Here is an 8,628-nt window from a genome sequence, read left to right as displayed (position 1 = left end):
CTACTCTCATTCTTCTTTGTCCATTTCCTGCTGAGGCATCCTCTGACTCGGTCAGACGTCTTTAAGTTCCTATTCTGGGCACAGAGCTCTTGTCCTTCTTGGGTTTGCCTTCTTCCAGTGACAGGGTAACAATCGATAAAATGCTATGATGGGACAGTGGCAGCTGTAAACAGGACACAAAGAAGATGGTAACGGTTCCGAGGTCTCCATGAAGAGCTGCCATGATGGCGGAGTCAGGGCAGAACATGCAGAGGACAAACACGCCAGGCAGTGAGAGCAGGTACCCAGGGCCACGGCTAGAAACAGGCGCTGGTGGTGGTGGTGGTGTTGTTTCAACTTGATAACAACTTTTAACAAACTAATGTCATTGGGAAGAGGGACTCTCCACTGAGAAAATGCTTCCAAAAGATTGGCCTGTCGGGCATTTTCTTGATAAATTGATGTGGGAGGGCCCAGCCCACTGTGGGCGGGTACCACTCCTGGACAGGTGGCCCTGGGGACCATAAGAAAGCAGCTGAACAAACCATGAGGAGCAAACCTGTAAGCAGCACCCCTCCACGGCTTCTGCTTTAGTTCCTGCTTCTAGGTCCCTGCCTGGAGTTCCTGCCCTGACTTCCTTTGGTGATGGACTGGGTCGTGGAGCCGAATAAACCCTTTTCTCCTAAGTTACTTTTGGCCATGGTGTTTATCACAGTAATAGAAACTATAACTAAGACACACGGTAAGTCCACATAATGCCCACACCAGTGAGGCGGGAGCACTCGGAGAGTGGGCTCACTGGCTAAACAGGGACACTAGGGGACACTCTAGACCCTTAGTGTGATTGACAGGCTCTGCTACTGTTTGGGGAGGCAGATGCAAGGGTGAGTAGGGGGTGGGGGGCTCTCAGGAAGTCACTGCGAGTAGGTTGAGAGGGACGTGAGCAATGGGTGTGCCAGGAATGTGTGCTGAAGCTTGGAGTGTGAGGAGACAATCAACATTGGCTCTCTGGTCAACCAGTTTTCCATACTGTGACACAAGACTAAAGAAAATCCACTTATGCTGGGCGGTGGTGGCGCACGCCTTTAATCCCAGCACTCGGGAGGCAGAGCCAGGCGGATCTCCGTGAGTTCAAGGCCAGCCTGGGCAACCAAAAAAAAAAAAAAAAATCCACTTATAAGGAAGGAAGGTTAGTCAGTACAGTATAACCCCAGCACTCAGGAAGCTGAGGAGAGAGGATTACAAATTCAAGATCAAGCGAGGCTACAAAACGATACCCTGTCTCAACAAAACCCGACTGGCTGTGGTGTGGCATGTACACGCCTTTAATCTCAGCACCGGGAGTATCCTGGGAGCAGAGGCAGGCAGATCTCTGGGAGTTCAAGGCCAGCCTGGTATACAGAGTGAGCTCCAGGACAGCCAGGGCTACACAGAGAAACCCTGTCTCAAACAAAGAAAAGAAAAGCTGGGTGCAATGGCTTGGAGGGTAAGCTTGCCATACCACCCAGGCCTGAGGACCTGAGACCGATCCCTGAAAACCACGTCCAAGGCTAAAAGCAGATGTGGTGGTGTGTTTCCACAGGACTAGCAATTCCAACACTGAGACTGGAGATGGACACAGAAGAAGCATCCAGAAGCTAGAGGGCCAGTTATCCTGGAGTACACAGCATGGCAGAAACAACAGCGGCCCTGCCTCAACAAGACGGAAGTGAGAGCCAGCCCCTGAATGCTGTCCTCTGACCTCCACACGCACGCTGTGGTGCACGTGTGTAAACACCTGTGCTTGCTTACTGGGCCAGGGTCACCTGATACAGCCCCTAGAAATGAAATCAGGCCAGGTCGGAGGGCCCCAGCTCAGCTGAGGCTGAGGCTGAGGCTGTGACCATTTTATTGAGAGCAATCAGATTTTTTTATACCTTTATCAGAAACAGAATACAATGGCGATTGCCAGGATCAGTACACTTGTCGTACTGGATACAGTGAAGCTTACAGGTCATACAGGGAACACAAGACTAATGTCTAAGACCAATCGTCCTGTCAAGTTTCCATGCTTCCCTGACTACAGAGAGGCACAACGTGGCCTGAATGCTTCACTGCCTGAGGCAGTGCATCTGTCTCTCAGAATCGGAAGACACATCGTGCCCTGGGAGCCATGGACTCTAACCCGAAAAATCTATGACTGCATGCTTCCCAAGGCAGCTAGGCCCAGTCACCTGCATGGTTCCCTCCACATGTGAGCACACACAAGCCTCATAATAGTAAGTAAGAGACAAATTAAATTATTTAAGAGGTGCGTGTCTTTAATCCCAGCACTCAGGAGGCAGAGGCAGGTGGATCTCCGTGAGTTCGAGGCCAGCCTGATCTACATAGTGAGTTCCAGGATAGCCACGGCTATTACACAAAGAGATCCTGTCTTAAAAAAAAAGAAAGAAAGAAAGAAAGAAAGAAAGAAAGAAAAAAAAACAAAAAATTTTGATGAAAGACAAACACAGGAGAGGGTTATTTTGACCCACGGTGTTGTAAGCTGTGGTCTGTGGTTGGCTAGGGCCTGTGTCAAGGCAGAACATCATGGTGTGATGTCTAAGACCGGAGTCTGCCTCATGACAGCCTATAAAGAGAGACGTATAAGGGGTCATGGAGCCAGTGTCCCCCTCAAGGACACAGCCATCATGAGGAAGCCCCTTCCACTTGGCCCTACCCATTAACCTCCCACTAGCTCCAGGGGCAAGAGCGAAGCCATCAACACGTGTGCTTTAGGGAGACATTGCAGGTCCCGACACTGTAGCTCCCGGCTTCTGAGCTGGGCCGTCTCAAGACAAGCTTGTTGCTGAGCTGACAAGACTCGGACAGTTAACGACTGTGTTAGTACATCCTCTGTCACTGTAAAAAAAAACACCCAAGGAAGTCACCTACGGGAGGACATGTTTGTCTGGGCTCACGGTTTCCAAGGGTCCTCTGTCACTGTAAAAACAACACCCAAGGAAGTCACCTTACGGGAGGACATGTTTGTCTGGGCTCACGGTTTCCAAGGGTCCTCTGTCACTGTAAAAACAACACCCAAGGAAGTCACCTTACGGGAGGACATGTTTGTCTGGGCTCACGGTTCCCAGGGGTTCAGTTCGTGGTCCGTGGGATAAGGCCAAACACCACAACAGAGAGCATTGTGGGTACAAAGCTGCTCAAATCCCATTGGCCCAAAAGGGGGAGGCACAGGGGCCCTGGGGTAGAGCAGACGCATGTGTGTTTTATTGTTTTCTTGTGGTACTGGTATGGGGCATACTAGGGACATACTGAATAAGCACTCCATCACTGAGCCATGTACAGCCCACCCCAGAGAATGTTTATAATAAAGCCTCTTCTTCCAAACCCAACCCCTGTGAACCCACAAATGCAGCCATTTATTCTCAAGGTTAGTGCTCTCAGGATCCAGTCACCTCACAAATGCCCCACCTCTGAAAACTTGTGCTGGAGACTAAGCCCTCAGCCCTGCCCACCCCACTCCCTCAGCCCTGCTCACCCCACTCCCTCAGCCCTGCCCACTTTGGTTTTACACTCACTTCTCCAGAGCACAGTCCTCAAACTGCAGCCCTTGACCCAGTAGCAATACCTGGAGCCTGTGGAAATGGCAGGCGCTCAGGCCCCCTTGGGCCTCTTGGCTCAGGGACTCCAGATGGAGCCCGGCAACCCCACCAGGGCACACCCTCCTGCGGCCACCGACACAAACCAAGGCGAAGAGCCACTGTGCCAGCCCAGGGGCTAGCACGTGATGGCTCACAGGGAAAAGCTGTTGCCCCTCTTCAAACAGAAAATAGCTTTCCCAAGACGGCCGGGCCCACTGTGAGGGGCAAGCCAGGACCCAAGGACATTGTAGCTGGCTTTCCAGCCCTTCTCCAAGAATGCAGTAGGCAGAGAGAGATTACAAATGGAAGACGTTTTATAATCAGTCAGGATAAACTGTAAATGGGATAAAACGAAGTGCTACCCTGGATTAAAATGCAGCAGGTTTGAGCTCCTGGTAGCCGCGGGATGCCGGCTGAGAGCTGAATCAACGCTCAGAAGTGTTGTAGCTCAAAGCTCTCTGAGGCCGTGGGATGCCAAGCAGGAGCCGTCCACTACAGAGCAGCTCTGCAGCTCTGGAAGTGTCACGTCCAAAGCTCTCAGAGGGCTTCTGGTGCCAAGCAGGGGCCAGCCCTCATAGAGCAAGCCTGCGGGGCTGAGAAACCTCACAGCTCTCCCAGGCTTCAGGAGCAGCAGGTCTCTGAAATGATGGGTGGTCTCCATGTCAGGAGACTGGAAACTGCCACAGGAATGAATTCCTGTCCACAGGTGAAGTGTGGTGTCTCAGAGGCCATGGCAGGAAAGAGTCCCCTCTATCTGCAGTCACTGGCCAAGCCTGGAACCTAGCTCCAGGCAGCAGCCTTGGGCACCAGGGTCCTCTTTCCAGCAAGTCCAGAAGGCACTTCAGTGGTCGCTTTCTCCTCGTGGAATTCTAACGCACCCTGCACACCAAAGCCGGAATTTACAGGGCACGAGGTGGTGACTGGTGGGCAGAGCTGGGTTCTGACTAACTAAATACAGGCACACAAGTAGAGCCCACCAAAAGTTGCTACAAGTTCAGAACCAGGTCTCTGCGGATGCTTAACTTGTAAGAATGTTTCATCTGGGAGGGCGCTGCAGGCATAGACCCCACCACCACCACCACCACCCTCCCCACCCCACCCCTCACCCCCGCCACTGGCCCACTTTGTCTAGCCAGCTGTTCTTTGTTTTGAGGATGCTTCTGCCCTAACCGCGGGATCTCAGAGCTGGGCCTGAAGCTGTCAGAAGACTCCAAAAACGCTTTATATAGGGATACCTACACCAGCCGCAGCAGATGGGCAGGAGAAGCCCAGGGGGGCTCCTGCATCACTGCATGGCCTCACAGAGCAGGCCACTGTCCACGGGGTGTCATTCCACCTTAAGGCCAGGGGACCTCACGGCTGTGGTGAGCTGTACCATGCAGATGAGGGAAGTCTCCACGAGGCACATAACGACATGTCATGCTTCTGCTCCTCCACTGCTGTTGGTGTGGAGCAGCCCTTGGAACAGCCCTCACTAAGCACAAGTACGGTCCTTCCATTGTGACAGCGTCTGTGGTGACTACCGGGTGAGCCCCACGGGAATGCTGCCCCATGGACCCTTGAGATGGTGCTGAAGCAGATGCTCAGTGCCTATTGGGCAGGTGAGGGAACAGGGGCACACAGACCATGCGGAACCATGAACACAGGCAGGGACGCATGGGTGGCCCAGTTTCCAGTGGCTGACAGGGGAGTGGCCACAAGTACACACGAAGAGGGAGCCACCTGAGGCACAGGTGTGAGGGGGACAGGACTGAGAGATACTAGGTGCAGGGAGGGTCTTGGGGCCCAGGGAGACCTGAGCATCCTCCGCTGAAAGTCTGGTGGGGAGTGGGGCCATGGTGAAGCGCAGCAGGTTCCCAGCTCTGCGGCACAGACCTCAGCTCATCCTTCCGAGCTGTGATGGAGGCCCAGATCTGTAGAGGGAGGTGCTCTCACACTGGGACGGCCCACTCACCAGGAGGAGGGAAGTGGGTGGACTGAGGCCACTGACTCGGGTGGAGCCTGCCCCATGTGACATGGGTACTCTGAGATGTCAAATACAGCCATATACAGCCACTGATCCAGGTGGGTCAGGCCTGGGTTCTAGCTTCATCTGAAGGTGGGTGTGCTCTTCTGTGAATCACTGTCTCTTCAACAATGAAGTCCCAGAGAAAACAGAAACTGCGGCCCCGCAGCCCCGCAGCCCCGCAGCCCCGCAGCAGCAGAACCCAACAGTGCTGGGGGCCACAGGGGTATCATAGCACCCACACACCACTCAGCAAGGCGGAGAAGTCTCCAGCAGTAGTCTACAAAAGACATTCTCATGGAAAAACAAACCCAGTTCTCAGCCCCCACTCGGGTGCTAGCACAAGGGCTTACAAACCCAAGAGAAAATGCTGAAGTTACACAGTTTCCAGAAGAAAACAAAGAAGGGCTTGTTTGGGGCCTGTTGTCTTAGTGGGTCGACTCTAGGCACCAGCTACAAAAATTCAAACTCAACAAAACAAGCCACCAAAACACCAGGCTTCTACTCACTAAAAACACTGCTAAGCCAGGGCTACATAGTGAGATATAGGCCAGTTTGGGCTACATAGACAGACCCCTCAAATCTTAAAAAGGAAAAAAGAAAACACACACACACACACACACACACACACACACACACACACACACACACCAATCAGGCAGAGAGAAAGAAGTGTGGGGGTGTGGGGGGGGGTGCTGGAGCTGTCGAGATGGCTCAGTGGTTAAGAGCACTTGCTGCTCCTACAGAGGACCTGGGCTCAGTTCCCAGCACCACATCAGGTACGTCACAGCCTGTAACTCAGCTCCGAGGAATCCGGTGCCCACTTCCGGCCTCCGTGAGTACTGGATACATGTGGTGCATACGCATACACTCAGGCACATACACATACACACGGTAAATAAACAAATCTTTTTTTATAAAAATGAATTAGCCTTATACCAAACTGAATTCAAAGTACACTGAAGCTCTAAACACAACATTTAGGAGAGCATAGAAGAACGGCATGACTTGGAGGTTATGTTCGACCTGGGCCTGACACCAAAAGCGTCAGCTAAAAGCAAGCAGAGGACAAAGGTGGCTTACTGAGTTCAGGGAAGACCTACAGAGGCCCCCTCTGCTAAGGAGTGACCATCCAGGCACATGGAATCTAAACCTCAGATAACTCAACTTAAAAACAGATGTCTCCAAAAGTGACCCTCAAGTGTCAGCAAGCTCAACACCATTAATCATTGCTGAGAGGCTAATTACAAACAGGACATGAATTCCAGTCGCAGAACCCACGAAAAGATGGAAGAAGAAAACTGGCCGCCGCATGTGTACTGTGGCATGAAACCCTCCAGGAGATACCGCCTCAGACCCCACCCCACCCTAGTACCACCCTACGGTGCTATAAAACAATGAAATAGAAAGAACAGAAACAAAGAAAAGGAAACGGAGCCGATGTGGGGATTGGGGACACTGTTGGTGGAACCGTAACGCCGAGGGTTCTGTGGGATGCTGCCTGGGTGGGTCCACGCTGGACCCGTAGCCATGCAGCACCATTACCAAGAGCTGGAGCAGGAAGTACCACACATCCAGCCACAGACACATGCTCTTGTGGCCTGGACACAGGAGAGGAAGGAGATCCTGTCCTGTAACACATGGATGAACTCCTAGGACAGAGCCAAGAGAAATAAGCTGTTCACAGAGACACACGGGAGCCCATAGGGGTGGTTGTCTGTACCCTGAAGCATGGCCCCTAGTGTGGCAGCAGGTAACTGTTAGGTGCCTGCCCCGCTCCCCCGAGGCTTGGACCCCTTAAGACCTGGTATGAGTACACGCTCGCTCTCTCTTGGCCACCTTGTGGTCTTGGTTACTGGTGCTGCGGATCAAGGCAGAGTTCTCCAGAGAACTGCGTTGGACTGCGCCCCACCCCTCCTGGATTCCGAGACCAACTCCTTTATGCTTGTTGTGAGTTAACCCTGAATAAATTCCTTTGATTATCAGATAGACTCTGGAATTTCCCCATTAGGAGCCCATCCCTTGAGACACCCAGATATGCTGGAGCATGAATCTGCAGTGAACAGTGAACAGGCATGTGTGGCCTTTGGGAGGTGTTGTGAGGGCTCCACACAGAGATGAATGCCACCACACAAGGACTTCACCGAGGGAGTTTGGTTCTGTTGCTCTTTTGCCACACAGAGATACTATATTCAAGGCACCATTTTGGATGCAGAGAACTGGTCCTCACAAAATACCAGGCCTTGAACCTTCCAGTCTCAGAGAAGTAAGTTTTTCTTCTTTATAAATGATCCAGTCTCAGGTCTTCTGTTACAGCCGCACAGGATGGGGGAACGTGCCAGCATAGTCAAACAGCAGAGGCAGGAAACGGAACGTTGGCTGCCAGGTTGGGGGTGGGCGGGGGAGGGGAAGAGGTTGTGAAACAGGTGCAGAGTTTAGATACAAACATGGAACTAGACCAAGAGCGCAGCGGGCGCAATGCTGGATGTACAAGCATGAGCGCAGATCTCAGCACTGGGGAAAAAGCCGGGCAGAGTGGCAGGAGCCCATCGCTGGACGAAGATGGACCCCAGCGCCTCACTGGTTAGCAGGCCAAGCTCCGACCTCCACACGTACATGCACAGACAAGTGCACTTTCACACACACAAGAACAACGTGCAACAGCCCCATGTATGTGTACACCTGCTCAACACGACTGAAGTTATATTTGATAATTACCGTCAGGCTGGGGATGGCCTGGCCCACAAAGTCGTTGTAAACACAGGAGCCTCAGTTCAGTCCCCAGTCAATGCAAAGGGAGAACCCAGGGTGGTGGTGAGCGTGGGCTTCCGGTCCAGTGTGGAGAAGCAGACAGGCCGTCCCTCGAGTTGGCTGGCCAGCCCGCCTAGCCAACCAGGCAAGCTCAAGATGGTGAGAAGCCTTGTCTCAAGAAACCAGGTGGGGAGGACCTAGGGATGACATCCGAGATCGTTCTCTGACCTCCACAATCACACACACATACGTGTGTGTGATTGCACCTTCACA

Source organism: Peromyscus eremicus, chromosome 14, assembly GCF_949786415.1.
Source record: "Peromyscus eremicus chromosome 14, PerEre_H2_v1, whole genome shotgun sequence".
NCBI lineage: Eukaryota > Metazoa > Chordata > Mammalia > Rodentia > Cricetidae > Peromyscus > Peromyscus eremicus.
Note: the sequence above shows the minus strand (reverse complement) of the source record.